The sequence below is a fragment of the Agelaius tricolor genome, unplaced genomic scaffold (assembly GCF_023055355.1).
Source record: "Agelaius tricolor isolate 1412-34295 unplaced genomic scaffold, bAgeTri1.0.p SCAF_7, whole genome shotgun sequence".
Classification (NCBI taxonomy): Eukaryota; Metazoa; Chordata; class Aves; order Passeriformes; family Icteridae; genus Agelaius; species Agelaius tricolor.
The window spans coordinates 6,026,436-6,044,091 of NW_027269267.1; the positions used below are offsets into that span (position 1 = coordinate 6,026,436).

General features: G+C 43.2%; 1 protein-coding gene across 4 annotated transcripts in view; it reads left to right on the forward strand.

Annotated features, from left to right (window-relative positions):
- Window positions 1-17,656, forward strand: part of AGPAT3 (1-acylglycerol-3-phosphate O-acyltransferase 3) — an 88,985-nt gene that overhangs the window by 20,308 nt on the left and 51,021 nt on the right. The gene's annotated exons all lie outside the window — the stretch shown is intronic.

Consider the following 17,656-nt stretch of genomic DNA (forward strand, 5'->3'; position numbering starts at 1 on the left):
AATTAGTTTATAGCCAGCTGCTGTAACCTTTTATGCAGTGTTTATCCACTTGGAAGTTTCTGGTTGTGTGCTTTGCTGGATGTGATTTTTAGAGCAAAGGTAGGAGTAGACTTGGATCTGGTGGGGGAATTGATCCTGTGTCCATGGAAGCTGCCATCCCATGCCTGGCAGAGGTGAGAGGAGCCTGCTGTGCTGCCCTAAATAAACTTTCTTGCTGTGTCCTGAGAGGCTGATTGGTTTCATTGATAGAGCTGTAAACCAGCCTGCTTTGAAGCCTCTGTGCCTAAGGAATCAGCCAGGATGTTTTGATCTGTCCTGTACAGTTTCCCACCTGAGCTGCTGTTGGCTGTAAGGACCTGAACTTACACCACTATGTGGCAAACCCTTTTGATTTGGTTGTTGTTACTGGATCCTGTGGCTGTTGCTTAAAGAAGGCAGCAGAAAGAGCCTGGCTGGGCAGTCCCCTGCCTTTGTGTCCCTGCTCCTGGTGTCCCCTTTCCCTCTGCATAGATCACAATGCCTGCACACATCTGATCCCCCCCAGAGCTGGTGGCCAGGTAAAGTTTCGCTGCTTTCCCTCGTCGTGGAGCTTAAAAAAAGTAAATGAACAACAGCTGTATTGATCAGGGCAGCAGGGAGAGGAATAAAGGGAGTTTAAAAGAGCATCTGCTCCCACTTTTTGCTTGGGACAGGGGATTTGTCACCCAGAAGAGTCAGGGTGAATATGTAGCATTTTTCTGGCTTGTTGTCATTTGGGATTATGTACTGACTGCTCAGCTCAGCACTGCTCAGTGTGTTGCATGGCCAGCTGCACCCAGGCTCCCTGTCTCTGGTACAGGAAATTTTGTGCTTGGAAAAGTCATCCTTGAAATCCTCAGTGATCTGAGAGAAAAAGCAAATAAAGTTGTCATTTTTTCCCTCATGGCCCCTGCTTGCCCTGCTCCAGCCCCAGAACTGTTTCCTGCACAGAATTGTTTTCTCTTATTCCATTTATTTTCTCCCACTCATCTTCTACTAAAAGAAATCCACTTACTGCAGACATACTTATATCTTTTTAGGCCGCTTTCACTCATTCTTCCTCATTATCAGGATGGTTTCTTTGTTTCCTTCTGTATCTTTTTCTGTACTTTCTCTTACTTTCTTTTCCTTTCCCTTTTTCATTCCCTGATCCCTTTGCAGAGCCACCCCTTGGCTTCTCAAGTCACAAGCCAAAATTAGAGGGTGTAGGAATTATCCCAGGTATGAACCCATGTCTCTAAATCTGTGTGCAAACTGCAATTTCTCTCCAAGGAAAGCTTCCAAACTTGATTAAAAGAATTATTGGTTACAAAACCTATAATTTTTGGCCCTTGGGAAGCTGTTCCAGGGGATGCTGGTCTTTGCTGAAGTATGTGGCTTGTGACCTCTTTGTTTTGTAGTTTCATCCAGCATCTTTGTCACTCCCATTGCTTCTCCTGCCTCTTTGATGGAGTTTTCTTTATCTGCTCTTCCTTCCCTTGCTCCAGAGCTGCCCCAAAACCTCATGTGCATGTTTTCCTCTTCACCATTTCTTCAGGACCTAATTTTTATGCCTTTTGGGTAGAGTTACTGACTGGTTTGAAAGTCATTGAGTGAATACTAGAAGCCTGTTAGTATGGTTCTACCCTTCAGGCTGACTTTAGAGGAAGCAATGATCTCAAGTCCTGAGTCTCACCAGGCTCAGGAATTTGCTGTGTATGCAGAGCCCTCCCTGAGTTTTCAGTGGCTCAGCATTTAGAATTTAAAAAAAAAATCTGCTGCTTTGCTTTTCCAGGTTCCTGTCAAGGCTTTTTTGGGGGAAAATGGAAAAAAACTCATGAAAAAACCAGCAGGACTCCTTCACTGGGCTGTGTATTTTTACAGTCCTGATAGGCAGTGCCACAGTTGTATTTGTATTACAACAGTAAGGCCCTGTTTGCTTTAAGCCCTGTGTTTTGCAGGATTGGAAATAAGTCCTTGAGGCTGTTGGCTTCTCAATTCATGAAGGTAATGCTGGAAGGTATTTGAGGAGAACAAGTGGTTTTTTACCACCCTTCAGTTTGACAGTCAGATCAAGGCTTTTCTGTGGAAAACTGGAGCTTGCCTTGGAAAGGTCAAATATGTGTTCAAATAACAGTGTGCAGGAACAGAAAACCCTCTCAGAGCAGGTGTCCAGAGATGCAACAGAAGTTATCTGCTTGTCTCTTATTATACCTGTCACCAGAGAAATCTGGTGAATGAGTCTCCAGTTTCCAGCAGAAGAAATAAGTCACAGTGAACAATAAGAGGCCCATGGGGAGTGCCCAAGGCATCGTCTTTCACACAGACTGAAAGCTCTTTTCTTCTGTGCAGGAAAAGAACAAATAAGGAAAACATTAGTCTGCTACTGATGGGACACATGTGAAGCATTAGGAAAAATTAAAAGGTCGAGTTACTTGCAGTTCTCTGAAGTTAGATCCTTATCTCTGTGCTGACAGAATTGAGAGAAGGTGGTTTTTTTTACTTCCAAGAAAAAGGAGAGGACCAGTCAGTCTGGCACAGGAATATAAACCCACTTCTGTTCCTCAAAGTATAAAAATTGCTTGGTGGAACAGATTGAGTTGTGTGAAGATCCCTTGGAGCACATGTACACTTGCAGTTGTAATTTTCTGCTTTGTGCTTCATAGCATCATCAATAGCATCATGGAATGGGAGGGATTGGAAGGGAACCTTGAAGGTCATCTCATTCCTACACCCCTGCCATGAGCAAGGACACCTTCCACTAGACCAGGTTGCTCAGGGCCCCATCCAACCTGGCCTTGAACACTTCCAGGGATGGTTTTTGCCTTCACGTGGAGAGGAGGAAATTGAACTGCTGATTCTGTATCCCTCACCTGTAGGAGCCTCTCCTGGAGATGTTTTTGCCTATGGAAGCGAGCATGTATAGGGTCTAGAGGCCCTACCTGGTGCTTCATACTCTTGTTTTGTTCTGAGGATTTTTAAGGGTTTTATAAAATAATTTTATAGAAAAGACTTGAATTTCATGTTGCATTTAGCCTTATGAAAGATTAATGAGTGAAGTTAACAGTACAGATTTAAGGCCAGTGGACCTCAAGGTGCTGTAAAAATCATCCTCAAACTTGTGCAGGTCTCAAGAAATACAGATGTGGGCATGTGACAAGCTCATCACTTTTGGTGCACACAACTGCAGTCCTTTCAAGGCTGGAATCATGGATGTGTGTTTCCCTTGATTTTTGCCATGTGTTACAGAATATTTTCTGTCTTGTTATTACTTGCATGTGCAGTACCAAGAGCCTTAGGTTTTGCTGTGCCAGCACTTTGGAGTTGGAATGATTGTGAATTTCCATGGGGAATGTGCTCGTTCCTTTCATGCTGGAGGATGTGCTCGGCTGGGGATGAGGATTTTAGCCAAGAACACTGCACCAAAATGTTCCCCACATGATGGGCTGCTTCTGCATCCAATTCAGCAGCTGTTTCCTTGTATTGCTGTCTTCTGCAGTGCTGTCCTCTGCCAATTCTCCCTTTTCTCCCTAAGGAGAATGCACACTGGAGAGCTGATTCATCAGCCCAGTGAAGAGCTCTGCTCAAATTAGTCCTTTCCCCAGGCTTCAGAGTATTGTCCAGACATGAACAGGAATGGATGGCACTAGGTATGAGTGTACAGCTCTGGTAAGGATTTATCCTGTGGGTTCTGAGGGTTCTGTTATCCCATTTGGAAGTAGAGCTGTTTCTGTCCCCTTTTGCAGGCAGCTGCAAATCTGCTTAGTCTGTTCCCTACCCTGACCTTTTTTATTCTTTTCATCCCTGTCCCCCCAGTTTGGCTGTTCTCTGTGGTCCAACCCCTGTAAGAGAAGTGAACTGCCTGATAAAGAGATATATTCCTTTTGTTCTGCAGCTGGTTCTTCCCTAATTGGGGAGCCAACACTGAGGATTTACATTGAGGTGCTGATAATGTGAGTGCATGAGAGATCTGCTTTCTCTCAGATTTCAGTGGCTCAGTGCTTCTGGCTGGAGAATAGGCCAGCATCTATTCAATATAGAACAGGAGCAGAGAAAGCAAAGAAACAGCACAACAGATTACTGAAAAATTCTTTCAGTCTCTAATATGCTCATAAACATTTGGGATTTCCCACACACACCTGAGATAAAATATTGCTCCTCACATTGCTCATGTCAGGATGTAAGGAAACCTTCCCTCTCTCCTTTGATATCTCCTTTCTGGGTAGGTTCTGGGTACTACTCCAGAATAGTGGAGACAGGGGGTGTCAGGGTAGGAGACATCTTCAGAGCATGTCTGAAGCAGTGGGAGTTGGTGATGCTTCATGGCAAGCTGTGGAAGGGAGATCTTTGTGAAGCAATGGTTCAATGAAGCACTTGGTGGGGTTACTGCAGTGCTCTGGCTGCTCTGGGACACAAGAAGACAACTCTGTAAAAAAAAAAAAAAAATCAAAAAAATGATTTTAAGGACTGGCTCTTTGTCATCTACTCTGCTTAGACCCTATTAGGTTACCCCTGACTTGTTTTTGACCAAATTTGGCCTTCTGGCCTTTCTTGTAGCATCACTGGTAAAGCTTAAGAGTAGAACTTTGGGAAGCAGTGGCTGCACTGCCTGGCAGGGTGTGTGCCAGAGTGGGGTCCTGCCCTTGCCTTGAGCTCCTCTTGTGCCTTGGGAATCAGCTCAGGTCCACTGAAGAAGAAACAGGGTTCTGCAGCAAAGTGCCCTGAGCCCATGGGATTCATGTGCTGGAGGCTGGTTAATACTAGCTCTGTGTGTGATAACCTCTGGGTGCTTGAATGTCGTGCTTGGAGGAGGAAGGGGGGAAAATACACCCATGTGAAATGTTCAGACTCAGGATATTGCTCAAACTGGAAATCAAAGGGCTGTGTGGTGTGCTTTTCTGTCTTTATCAGTAGTTCAAATAGACATGCTAATCCCTGTTTTTTCTAGTAGCTGTGGGGATTATAACCACAGTGAGAAAGGTACATATTGTAAGGAAGATTGAAAAAAAAATTGAAAATTTACCTGTTCATCTGAAGCAAAAGTTTATAAAGACATACAAACCCCCAAGCAACAGAACTGTTCTGCAGTATGGCATGTAATTCTCATAATGCTTTTTAGCAGAGGTCCTCTCCTCCCCTCAGTGCAAATGCTGGGCTTTGGCTGGGATTTTGGAGCTGTTCTCTGTGGCTTTTTCTCCACACAGGAGAGGATCCCTTTGCCAGTGGAGCTGAGTGGTTGGATCTGCTTTGATCCCATGTGCAGTGTGCAGTATGAGCAGGCCAGGAGAGCAGATTCCAGTTTTCCTTGCTTTATCTTCTTCATGTTCTTTACATTTGAGGTGTCCTAGCCCCTGGACTGACTGTCCTTCCTGTGCATGTGCTGCAGAGCTCTCTGGAGGAAACCTGTGCTTGGATCTCTGCTCCTTGGACTGCTGCTCCAGGAAATGTCAGATTATCCTCTTCCCTGTTTCACAGGGATGAAGCTACAGTTATTTCCCTGGCAGTGTTGTCTGTGTAAGCCTCCTGTGGGAACAAACTTTATTTCTCTTCCTGCTCCCTTGAGTGACCTATGGAACCTGCTGCCCTAATTCTCACTTGATTATTGAGGTTAGGGTGGTGTCAGGGGCTGGGTGGTTTTCACCATCAGCACTCCAGAAGCTCACCACTAGACCAGGGTCTCACCTTTCTGCACATCCTGTTGTTTGGGGAAGGCAGAAAAGGAGCTTTCTCTCAAGTTTTGCAGCTGCTTTTTTTCTTGCCTGGTGAAGAAGCTTGATCCAGCTGGATGCTGTTCCTCTCAATGTGTGAAATAATCAGGAGCAGGCACAGTTTTGCTGTGAGAAGAGGCACAGTCAAAGCCTTGCTCCACCCTGTGGTGTCCTTGAATGGAATTTTAGCAGCTCAGGCCTTGCTCAAGAGAGCAACTGCCACCTGTAAAGTCTCATGAACCTCAGTCCCTGGAAGCTGTGAAAGCTGATGTGGGGTAGGTGTAGTTATGGTCAAGGTTTCCATGGATGTCTTCCAGACCTTTTACCACCATGCAGGAGGAGTTTTCAACAAGGCAACCTGGGCCTTTGCCTTCTGTGGACCCCCAGGCAGGGTGAGCAGTACTGATTCCAGCCTGGGGCCTTGACCAGGACCACTGTCACATAAACAGTGGGGACAGTCCTTTGCTAGTCCTGCTGACTGCAGCCCATGGAAAAATGGTATTTCCAGGCCATGGAAAGGTATTTCCAGGCCATGGAAAGGTATTTCCAGGCCAGGACCTCATGTCCTGCCTGATGGAGGTGGCACCTTCTGCCTGGTTCTGCCTGCACAAAAGGCTGGATGCAAATATCTGCAGGGCCCTGGGAGTCACAGGTGGCTGCTGTGGACACTGAGGAGGTAATTTCAGCCTCACACACCTGCTCCAAAAAGCTGGAATCCCCAGCATGGGTCTCATCTAAGACAGTTGTCACAAAGGAAAACCATTGTGATCAATGTCTTGGAATGGACATAGTGGAACAGGGGAACAAAACTTTGTGCCATGACTTATTAGTGCTCGAGCACTGATGAATAAAAAGCAAGAGATGGATCCTGAATCTACTTAACCTGCCCTCCCCATATTTTCATGCCTGTGCCTGCACATGTGTGTGCACACTCACCTTTTGTCCCTTTTGATTATCCTATACAGCATTTTTCCTCCAACCCTTTGGATCTTCCTCATTTCCAGGTTTGTGCCTCCTGTCCCCATCCTTGAGGAGCCCTCAAGGGCAGTGGGCTTCAGGGCATTGAGACACTTGGAGTGGTGTCTCTGCTTTGCTGGGCTGGGGAAGGGAAGGCAAATTTAGCAAAACCTCCTCTAGCTGTTGCCATCTCAAGAGAAGGAGTTGCTGAGGGAAGGCAGTGGTGCCTAGAGTTTTTAGGACTAGGATAACCATAATATATAAAATATATTATATATTATATATATGACAATATATATTCTATATTCTATATTCCATATAATATATATGATATGTATATTATATTATATATATAAAATGGATATAATGTAATGTAATATAATGTAATATAATATCATATCATATCATATCCACCCAGGTGTCCCATATCCCAAGTGTGCCTATGGGGGATTTAGGCCAGGCTTATTTGGAAGGCAGTATAAAGCAATAGACCATGCTTCTGTGCTCAGCTTTGCCTTGGGAAAGGACATTTTGAAGCAGAATGGTACCAAATAAAGCTGAAAATAGTGGTGGTGTTCAGCAATGATGAGGAAGATGACAGTAGGCCGGGCAAATATTGAGGAAAGAACAGTGGCACAAGAGATTGGATGGAGGGGCCTCAGCAGAAGGCAAAGCGGATCACAAAGGATTGAGAGCTGCAGAAATGGTGGTTAACATCAAATATAAAAGTGCAAAGGGAGCTGCTTAGCCCTCTGTTTAGCTACTGCCTTTGATGCTGGCTGTGTCTGGGATTGGATGTGTTCTTGCTGCACTTCCCTTGTTGCTTTTTCCACCTTCTCATAGCAGGGGCAGGTGCCAGAGGTCATGTTGCAGTCTTAATTCCTGTGAAAGAAGTTATTTTCGTCCCTTGTGTGCTCATGGCTGGTCCAGGGAGTGACCCCACCAGGTTTTTGTGTCCTTGGGAGCTTTGTGTTTGTGGCCTGTGTTGAGGAACCAGCTCAGATGTGGAGGGTGTCTGCTCAGAGGAGCACATCAGGGAGCTGAGAAGGATGTGTGAACTGTAATTACAAATGGCTTATACCTGCCTGTGTGTTGGCTTTTCAGTGCACAGGTTGTATGTGGTCAGTTTGACACCCAAATACTAAAAAAATCTATAGAACAGCCAAGTTTGGGCATTAAGTAATAGAGGAAAAGTGAAGATTGCCAAGAGGGAAACTCCATTTCATTCACAGTGCAGGTTTCTGAACAAACTTCCCTTGATGTGCTTATTCTGGAATTTAATACATTTTGAAAAAGGGATTATCTCATTCACAAAAGATAGACAAACTGCCTCAGAATTTTCATGGGAACTAAATAGCTTTTAATCTAGGAACTAAGAATAAATTGGATGTGCTCCTTCTGCCACAGATGAACTTTCTTTGAACAAAACTAAATTTTGCTTAGTGTATGTTGTGTAGTATTTGTTTTTAATGATCAGTTGTTGTGTATGTAGTGTAGTATTTGTGTTTAATAATCAGAGGATAAAAAGCATCTGATTTCTCACTAAAGTTTTGCATGCTTCTGAATGCTTCTGATTTTTTACTTTGGGGTGCTTTACAGTGATAAAGAAACTTTTTTTTTTTATTAGTAGAGGAGGAGCACCAGTGAGAGAATTGCCTTTTTTGGTGAATTTTATGTTGCTATGACAAGAGGATCCTTGAATTCAAACTAGATATTTTCTGTCTTCAGTTTTCTGCAGAAGACTAAAATGAAATCACAGCTGCACGGGAAACATTTTAATCAGTAGGGAAAATATTTCACAACAAGATAGGGTTAGGTGGGTTTGTTCAGTTAAAAGCTTTCAGAACAGCTTGTTTTTAAATTAACCTGGAGTCATTCTGGCTTCCATAGTGCAACAGTTACTTAGTGCAAGGTCTTTGTAGACAAATATACAAAGGTCAGTGTGAGATTGAGGTAATTAGGGCATGTATGTTTTTAACTTCCAAAGTGTATTATTTTTTGAAGATCCATAATTTTACCTTGTGGAAAATCTGTGACTTGGGTGATTTGCACTGCATGAAGGTAGCAATAACCTGCCACTGACCAAACCTATTTATCTGATATCAGTGAGTGTGCTGAGCATGGTTTCCTTCTCTGGGGTCAGAGAGCTGTCCATGTGCAGGTAATGCCAGTTGTAAAATAGCATTACCCACACATTGTGGTAAAGTACTTGAAGGGCACAGCTGAGTGATGGGACATGTCTGTCTCATAGGTAGGGGGTACCTGGAAGGAAAACAGATTTCTTCAAGGTCAGAGGAGTGAGAGGTTTCAAGTTAACACACAGAGGTTTGTATTGTCTTTACCCACCCCATCCCAAGTCCTGCTGTTTCAACGGGTGTGTTGAGAGCTCTAGCATAATGAAAACTCTAAAATAGCTGTGGCTGGATAACAGCTATCTTTCTAGAGCAGCAAATTAAAATTCTGTTAGCTTCAAAATGCAAGTTTTCTTCTCAGTTTTGTTAATGTAAGACCCTGTCTTAAACTATTTTCTTCTTTTTTGTGAAAGTTTACTGCAACTAGCAGAAGCTTCCTTGACACAGTTCTGCTTTTCCTGTTCATTTGACATATCACTTCCCACACAAATAAGCCACACCACACCTTTGATTAAGGGTATCTTGTCCTTGAAAATAAATCTTCAGCTAATTTGCATAAGATCAGAGGCACAAGGTTATTGGGATAAATATATTGGAGGTAGAGGGCCAAGAGTCTTCAGGGCAAGAAGGTAAAAGCTATAAGGGAAGAGGATAAGGAAGAAATTAGTCTTTTGTAGTTTGAGTGTTTGTTTGAGCTGAGCTGCTGCTGTTCCTGCTAACTTAAGAGTTTGTTGAAATATGTTGTGTCCTGGAGTTTGGGGTTGTGGTTTGTGCTGTTTTTAACAGGTAACTCACAAGGTGTCTTGAGGGGTTTTTTGGGGGGGGTTAGACAATTAGAAATACTTAAAAGTGGCAGTTTTAAAAGCCTGAGTCTGAAGAGAGCATCTAATGAGAATGACAGATTATACTGAGGAGTTTGCTTTCTGTGGATGGGTTGGTTTGGTTTTTGGGTTTGGGTTGTTTTAAGCACTTCTTTGGAACTGAGGAAGCATTGTTCTGTGTTCTGTGTGCACCCTTAAGCTTGTGTGGTTGAATGGGTGCTGTGATGTACTTGTTGCAGTGCCCAGTAGCCAGGAGTCATAAAGCAGACATCCCAGGAGGGTGTATTTTATGGCAGTGCTTCATCAGAGATTGTGCTTCTTTTAGAAAGACATAAAGGAATAAATATAGAACAACTCAGATGCTAAAAATAACCACTTGCATTGACGTCTACTTTTTATTTTTTTTTCCTTTACAAGAGACCTTTTGGATATTTAGCAAGATGCATCATATCTGCTCAGAATCCTTTTGGCTCTGGTGATGTCTTGAGGGACAGACAAGTCAGCTGATCTTAGAAAATAGCTTATCTTGGTTTGATTGAAGAGTGCAGTGTGGGAATAGAGCAGATGCTGAGGAAGAGACTTGATGTGGGTAATGGAATGAGAAGTTGGTTTAATTACTGCAGGTGTAGATGCTGGGCATTTATGATCTCAAAGATCAGAAGACTGCTCAGCTCTTCTGTTTATGGGGAAAAAAAAAGGATACTAAATACTTCAGTCAAACCCTGAGATATGTAATGGATCTCACTGGAAAGATGGTCCCTTGATAGGAAAGCTGCTTTCACTGAATGGCTTCAGCTACAGTCTGGGATATAGTAATTCTGGCATCCTTTTAACTGTGAGATGAGGGAATGAATAATCTTCCACAAGGTTTCTAGTCCTAGAAGCTGAGATTTTCATAGCAGGAGGATGACTTGAAGTGGATTTTCAAGTCATTCTCAATTTGCAGATGAGCTGTGGACATGATTCCTTGCACATACCTGGCCACTTGATTCTGTTCCAAATAGGGAACTTTGATCTGTAGTGTGAGAGTGAGCTGGTGAATCAGTTAACACACTTGTAAATCAGTTTAAGATTAGATTATTACTTCAGTGCCCTTTGAAATGTATGAATTCAGTGCCAGGCTCCTGTATTTACAAAGTGTGCAGACATTTCAGTATCCACAAACCCCGAGATCAGCCCAAGCTCACCCCCACACCCTGGTGCTGGCAGGGGTGGGTGCTGTGGTGCAGGGGGGATGAGGCCTCAGGCCTTTTGGGCATCTCACAGCTTGTGCAGCATCAGACAGATGCTGCTTTCTGGGGGTTGGAGCAGCCCATTCCTGCAGCCCATTCCAGGGCCACAATGTGCTCATCCAAACCCTTCCTCCATGGCTGAGCTGGGGGCACATCCCTCTGCCAGCACAGGGGGGCTGCTGTGCCTGCTTCTGCCTTTGAACTTGAGAACAGGGCAGATGTAAACTGCACTTTAGACATAAAAATAGCCAGCACCTGCTTCAGTCAGGCTGGGCTGGGCTGGGCTGGGGCCCGTGCCAGCCCTGGCTGGCCAGGCAGAGGGGTCTGGTGAGGATTTCTCTGCCTCTCACAGGTGGAGCAGCGTGGCCATGGGGAGGAGCGTGGCCAGACCCTTGGCAGGGCCTGCAAGGTTAATAAAACACCCATGCCCTGTCACCCTTTGATCACAAGGATTTTTGTCTCCTCAGCCACGTGCTCTTCTTGGTTTCTTCCCCCCTCTCCCTGTTTTAAACCAAATTTACTCTCTCGTTGTGTTTGACCAAGGAAGGGCAGTGTAAAGAGAATGCTTCCTCCTAGGAATTAATTACATTGTTATTTTAGATTACAAGCCTCATCAGGCTTCTGGAAATCTATTTTTATTTATGTATATTTCTGGTTAATTAAAAATGCTATTAAGATGGTATTAAAAAAACTTTCCTTGTGTAAACAGGGGGAAAAAAGATGATTGAAAACTCCTGTGTACAGAAGATGAGCTAGGCCTTCTCCACCTCCACTGTTAGCTCTATTGAAGATTGTTACTTTGAATTTTTTATTGTTACTTTATTGTTAGACACTGTTCCCTGCTATGAGTATGAATATCTGTAGTATGAGTATGCAGATGTATAATATTTCTGAGAGCCTGAAGAGATGATGCATTGAAAATTATCATCTCAGTCACTATGAAATTACTTCACCCATAACAAAGAATAACATTATATTTCTCAGGATAGAGGTGTATTAAACTGTTTTTTCTATGTTTTGTCCTGGAATGAGATATGAAATCAAATGCAGCTTGTTTCACTGTTGGCTCTCCAGATCTTACCTGCAGCAGTTCAGAATTTTAAAGGTTTCTTTAAAAGACTTTTACCTTCTTAATGTAGAATGCTAAGGACAGGAACTTCATTAGTTTAAGTGCTTTATAATAGATTTTATATCTAAAGTGCACTTCATTAAAGTTCTTAACTAGATTGCCATTCTAGAGCCTTTTAATTTCACTCGAACTTGAATTAGGAATAGTGAATAAACAAATATTGGTAGTTAGTTCATTCCAACCAGGGGGAGTAAAGTAACTCCTGAGGAGGAGGAGGAGGATCCCTGAGATTCACACAGGTTTGTGCCCAGTGAGTGTCTCCTGGATGATGTCCAGGGTGGGGTGGATGCAGTGAGGCAGAGCAGGGACAGTGCTGGGGGATATTTTTAGCCAAGCCAGCTTGACTTGTGACCCTGGTGACAGCCTCTTGCTAAAGGGGGCTGAAAGTAGCCTGGGAGAGGGTGTGGGTGAGCTCAAGGTGAAGTGAGTCTGGCATGCTGGCACGTACAGGTGGCTGGGAGTTTTAATCCTGATGTCGCTGACGCGTCACCTACAGATTTTCATTTTGGAACCTTGCAGATTCAAAGCTGGTAAAGGAAAGGTATTTCTGCCAAAGATTCCCTGCAGTTCTCAAATCCCATGAGACAGCTCCTTCCTGTTACCTTTGCCTGGGAGTTCCTAAGGAAATGATTAATTTGGAGTAACTGGAAAGTCTGCTTGTGGAAGATCAGAGCATGAAAGTTAATGATCAATTGCTTCTTGTTACTGGGTAATTATGAAGAATTGTATTTAGGATTTTTTTTTCCTCCTGACTGAAGTCCACCTAAAGACCTACAGCTCTAAAATCAGCCTATAAATCTATTGCACACCAAAGAAAACATCACAGCATTAGGAGAAAAGCTGATGCAGCACCTGGGGGCAGTCCAGGGACCCTCAGCCCCAGGGTTTGAGGGAGAGCACAAAATGAAGCAGGGGAAAGTGAAAGGGATGTGCTGCTCAGCCAGAGGAAATGATGAGGAAGGAAGTCAGAGGAAGGATGTTTGCAACAGATATTTTGTTTGTTTGTTTGTTATTTAAGGAAAAGTGAAAGAGGAGGGGAAATGAGCAAGTTAAGCTTGTCCCTTACTCTGCAGATCACTCCTGTGTCTGTGTCCCACACTCAGGCCTCTCTCAGTAGTATTTCAATGCTGATTACAGCACCTCTCCTTGTTTCTATGCATAGCTTTACATAGCTCTGTGTTCTGCTGTTGCCATAAACATTTTCTATAATGGGCTTATTCTAGGCAAGAGAGTATTCCAGTGTTTAAAAGAAAAAAGCAAATCTTAGGATTACTCTGAAAGTGACAGACTTACATTATATATTGCAGTAAGAAAAAAAAAAGTGTACAATTAGTGGTCATTTAAGAAAATAATTTAGGTACTTTCTCAGAGCCTATTTCTTCCCAGAAGTCAATTTAGGCAACACTTATGGCTGAGTTTGCATCAACATTCAAGATTTATTCACTATTTAAATTTCATTAATAAACCCATGTAAACCCCCAAGCATTCCCAAACACAAGGAAATGCAGAAACCTTGGCTAAGCCTGCTCAAATTCCCCTCTTACACTTACTCTCTTATGCTGTTTGTCATGTAGGCCTTTAATCAGGGATAAGTCATGGGAAAACCTCAGAGGTAACCAGGCTGCAAGAATTCACTCCTGGGACTAAAGCTGTCTGGACTGAAACTGGGATTAGATTTCCCAGGACAGGGCACACTTCACTTGGTTCAAAGATGTTCTGCCCTGGTTGCTTAGGGCAGCTGTGTGATTCCCAGCTTCATTTGCACATGGCCTTGGTTTCCTGTCCTGTATTTGAAATTCTGTCCCATTTGAAGCTCAGCGTGAGATGAAAGTTTCCAGAACTGTAGTGCTCTTATTTACCCTGATTCTGGGCTCTAGCAACAGCAGAATTACAGCCTCCCTCACCAAGAATAATTCAGCCTCTCCAAGTTGGACCAGAGTTGCATCAAACCTGCTGCAGTGACCTCAGGCATCACCTCCTCCAGGTGTTCCCAACCACTGCAGAAAGGACCATGGGCAGCTGCCTCACCCTTGCAGTTCACAGCTGGAAAATAAAAAATGAATGATGATAAGAACCCTCCTTCATCAGGGGGTTGTAGTGGCACTCTGTGCTGTGGATTGGAGCAGCTGAGGTCGGTGCTGTGGAGCAGTGATCCCTGGCAGAAGGCTGGGATGGACAAGAGAGGGCAGTAATGTTTTAGGCTGCCACAGCTGAACCTGCTCCAGGATGTTTTTCCATCAGAGCAGTGGCTCCACATGGTTAGGGACAGAGTTAGGTGGAACTGATGGCTGCTGGAGCTCAGGTTCTCCTGATGAGTGAACACAGAACTTTGTGGAATTATGAGGTCACAGATACATTCACCCATTTCAGTCTTGCTTGTCTTGCCTTTGAGAGAAGCTGAAAACTGAAGGCTTTTGTTGCAAGTTACAATGGGAAATGAATAGCTTTGTTTGCTGAAGAAGTCTAATTTCCATCTTGGAAAGGAGAGAATTTGTCTGTTGTTGGTCCATCTAGGTCAGTAGTCTGGCTTATAATGGATTTCCCTACCAAAGGATTTACAGTCAACACAGTGGCTGGTATTTGCTCTGTCCCTTCTGTGTCATTCAGGATTCCAGTTCTCTTTTCTCCCTACTTACACCACCTCTGACAGCTGTGGCAAGAAGGTTCAAAGGTCAGTTTTGGATTATGAGGGGGGAAACCACTTCTGATTATTTGTTGTACACCCATCATAACTTACTGACATCCTCTCTGGTTTTCCTGCTGTGAGTGAAGACTTTTTTTTCTGAAAGCACCTTCAATAATTTCCAGTTATTGAAGTCAATAATTTCCAGTTATCTTTAGGGCAGTGTTTTGTTTTTAGAGGCTAATGCTCATAGTTGTAGGATGGTAGCAGGAAGGAATTTCTTGAAGTCATCCTGTCAGTGATGGATGATTCCATAAGACATTGAAAGAGGGGCATGCCATGAAATCAGCTTTTCTATCTAGGGAGAAATTCAGCTTGTGATTAGAAATACATTATCATTTCTCCCCCTTTTCGCCCTGACATTAGTCCATCAATATCAGGTTATTATATAGAAGATGACCTTTAGAGAGGGAACCAAGCTGGGGAACCAGGGGAACCAAGGATTTAAAGATATTGATGCTTCCTATAGTGAGGAAGAAAGCTGACCAGAAAATACTTTCAGTAGTTTTAATAAATTATTTAAGATTAAGGGAAGAATGGGTGGAGGAAATAGAAAGGAATGAAATGTTCTCCTTGTGAGATGATGCTGAAGATAAGAATTGTGAATGGCCACTTTAGAGTCCTGTATGCCTTGGTTGTTGGAGCACTGAGAATATTTTCAAAGCTGTGGTATCACAAAGTACCTAATGGAAACATGGGTTTGAAGGTTATATTGAATTCAGTACAAGGTACTGTGCAAGAAAGAAACTGTGTGTTTAAGTGCATGCACATTTATATTTAATTGCAGTACTTTTGAAATGGAAAAATACTTGTGTGTGTATGCTTGAATGTGACTCTCATCCTCAATGTACTGCCTAAATCTGTTTGTTCCATTTTAGAAGACATAAGAAAAGCAATTTGATACAGCTTGCAGTGCTCAGTACATGGTGTTTTTTGTATCTCTCAATACATTTTCTTTTCCAAGTGAGAAAGGTGAGGATTCTTCTCAAGTGGGAAGAGCTTCTCTCTCATTCTTTGGGGCTCAGGTACCTCTTGGCCAGCAGCAGTACAATAAACAGTGCCAGATCAAAGCTTGCTTTCAGATCCTGTTCTCTTGCATAACACTGCTCAGCTTCAGTCTCGAACCAGAAATTATTCTCTTACCAGCTGCACTCTTTAATTCTGGGAACTTTGACCTCGGTTTTATCAGTTCAACTAAAATGTCTGCATGAGAGCTGCTGTACACAGCCAGTGAAAATGGCAAAGATCCTTTTGATAGCCCATGGAGGAAGTTCTCAAGAATTGCTCCAGGACTAGAGAATGTGCTTGTTCCAAGGAGCAGCTCAACTTGTGTTGTGTTGGTTTTAGGGATCCCTTTGTTGTGGGATAACGGGAGGCAGGATGAGATACTGCTCCTGACTTGCTGAACTTTTTTAATGAACACTTTTATTGCCTTAGTTGCATGTGTGGATTTTAATGAAAACAAAATGGCTAATGTTGTTATTTTGAATGTAACAGTATTTGTTGTATAGCTGTGCAGGAATGTTATGGTAATTTTTTATGCTTTAGCCTATAATCTAGCTTTCCCCCAGCCCTGTAATTCACAGCATCACCTTCCCCACCAGCACTGACAGCTGAATCACCTGCTTTTGGTGATACTTTCATAGACCCTTTGATGAATATATAGATGGAACAGCTACAAAGCCAGTTAGAGCTAAAGAAAGCTGGTAATGTCATAATAGGGCTTCCTTAAGCATGTAGGTTTATTGTCCCCAAAAACTTCTCCCAGAGATTTGCAGTTCTCAAAGGTTCAAGCCTGAACTTACCCTTGCCCAGCTGTTTGTGCTGGCTCCAGCAGCCTTTTTTGCCTCAAGTGGTTGATTTCCCTTTACCATCTTATGAGGAGCAATTGCATCCCAGTCCCATGGCTCCTGTGGTTCTTCATGGCTGTGGTGCCTGTGGTGTTAACACCTCAATGCACTTCATGTTCACATTGCCTCCCAGCTTTGTCACCAGCTGCCAAAATTACTCTTTTTTTTTGTATGCAAGCCATTAATCTGTTAAAAATGAACCAGAAGATTGATTTCCAGGGTTTGTCTTTTCATCAGTTACTTCCAAGAAGCCTTTTCACAGAAGATTTTTCTTTCTGTGCTGTCAAGCAGCATCTCTTTTGGGCAGAATCTACTGCTGTCACAATTCCTCTGTCTCCAAGTTTACACTTTTAGTGTGATACCACATGGAAAAAAATGTTTGTTGCATATCCAGATAGCTGAGACTTACTTGTATTTATTTTAAACACACTCCCAAAAACCAACCTGTCTTCTTATGATCTCCTGGTAGCTTCACGTTCTGATTCTTCTTTGTCAGTCTTTGCTGAAATCTCATGTGCTGTTGGTGAGTTCTGTAGCCTTTCTTACATGTGGCAAGTCAAACTGGTTTGTGAAAGTACTGGCACTAAAATCTTGGAATAAATCTGCATCTTCTGCATTTTTAGAGATTTAAGTGTAGTTGACTCTTAATTGAATGAGCAGTTGCATGTGCTGGTTTTGTTGAAGGATTTAGAAAGCAGAAAGTTGCAAAAAGCACTGTGTGTTTTTCAAATATTTGCCTGGTCATGTTTTCCTTCTCTTTAGTGGCAGTGGTGAGAGGTGATGCCCTTCCAAAAGCCAGGAAATGTTTTCTGACATAAAACTGGCCTTGGACAATGTCCCAGCCTGGATGGATGGCATCAACTGTCTGCAGAACAAAAGCTGAGCTGGGTGGGTAGGAGTGTCCAGGGTAGCTGGTGTTTCCTGGCACAGTTTGATTTCTAGAACACAGTTTTATCTGAAGTAGGTTGGAATTGAGCAGTTTTCCAGTGGCATCATGGCCAGGGTCAGTATGTGCAGTATGAACCCACCTGCCTGGTCCCTATTTCTGTTCCTCTGCTAACACTGGCACAGAATTCTTTAAGTGTCTGAGTGTTTCATCACTGGTTACATCCTGTGGCAGGTACCTGCTGGGTGTCCTAATCAAACA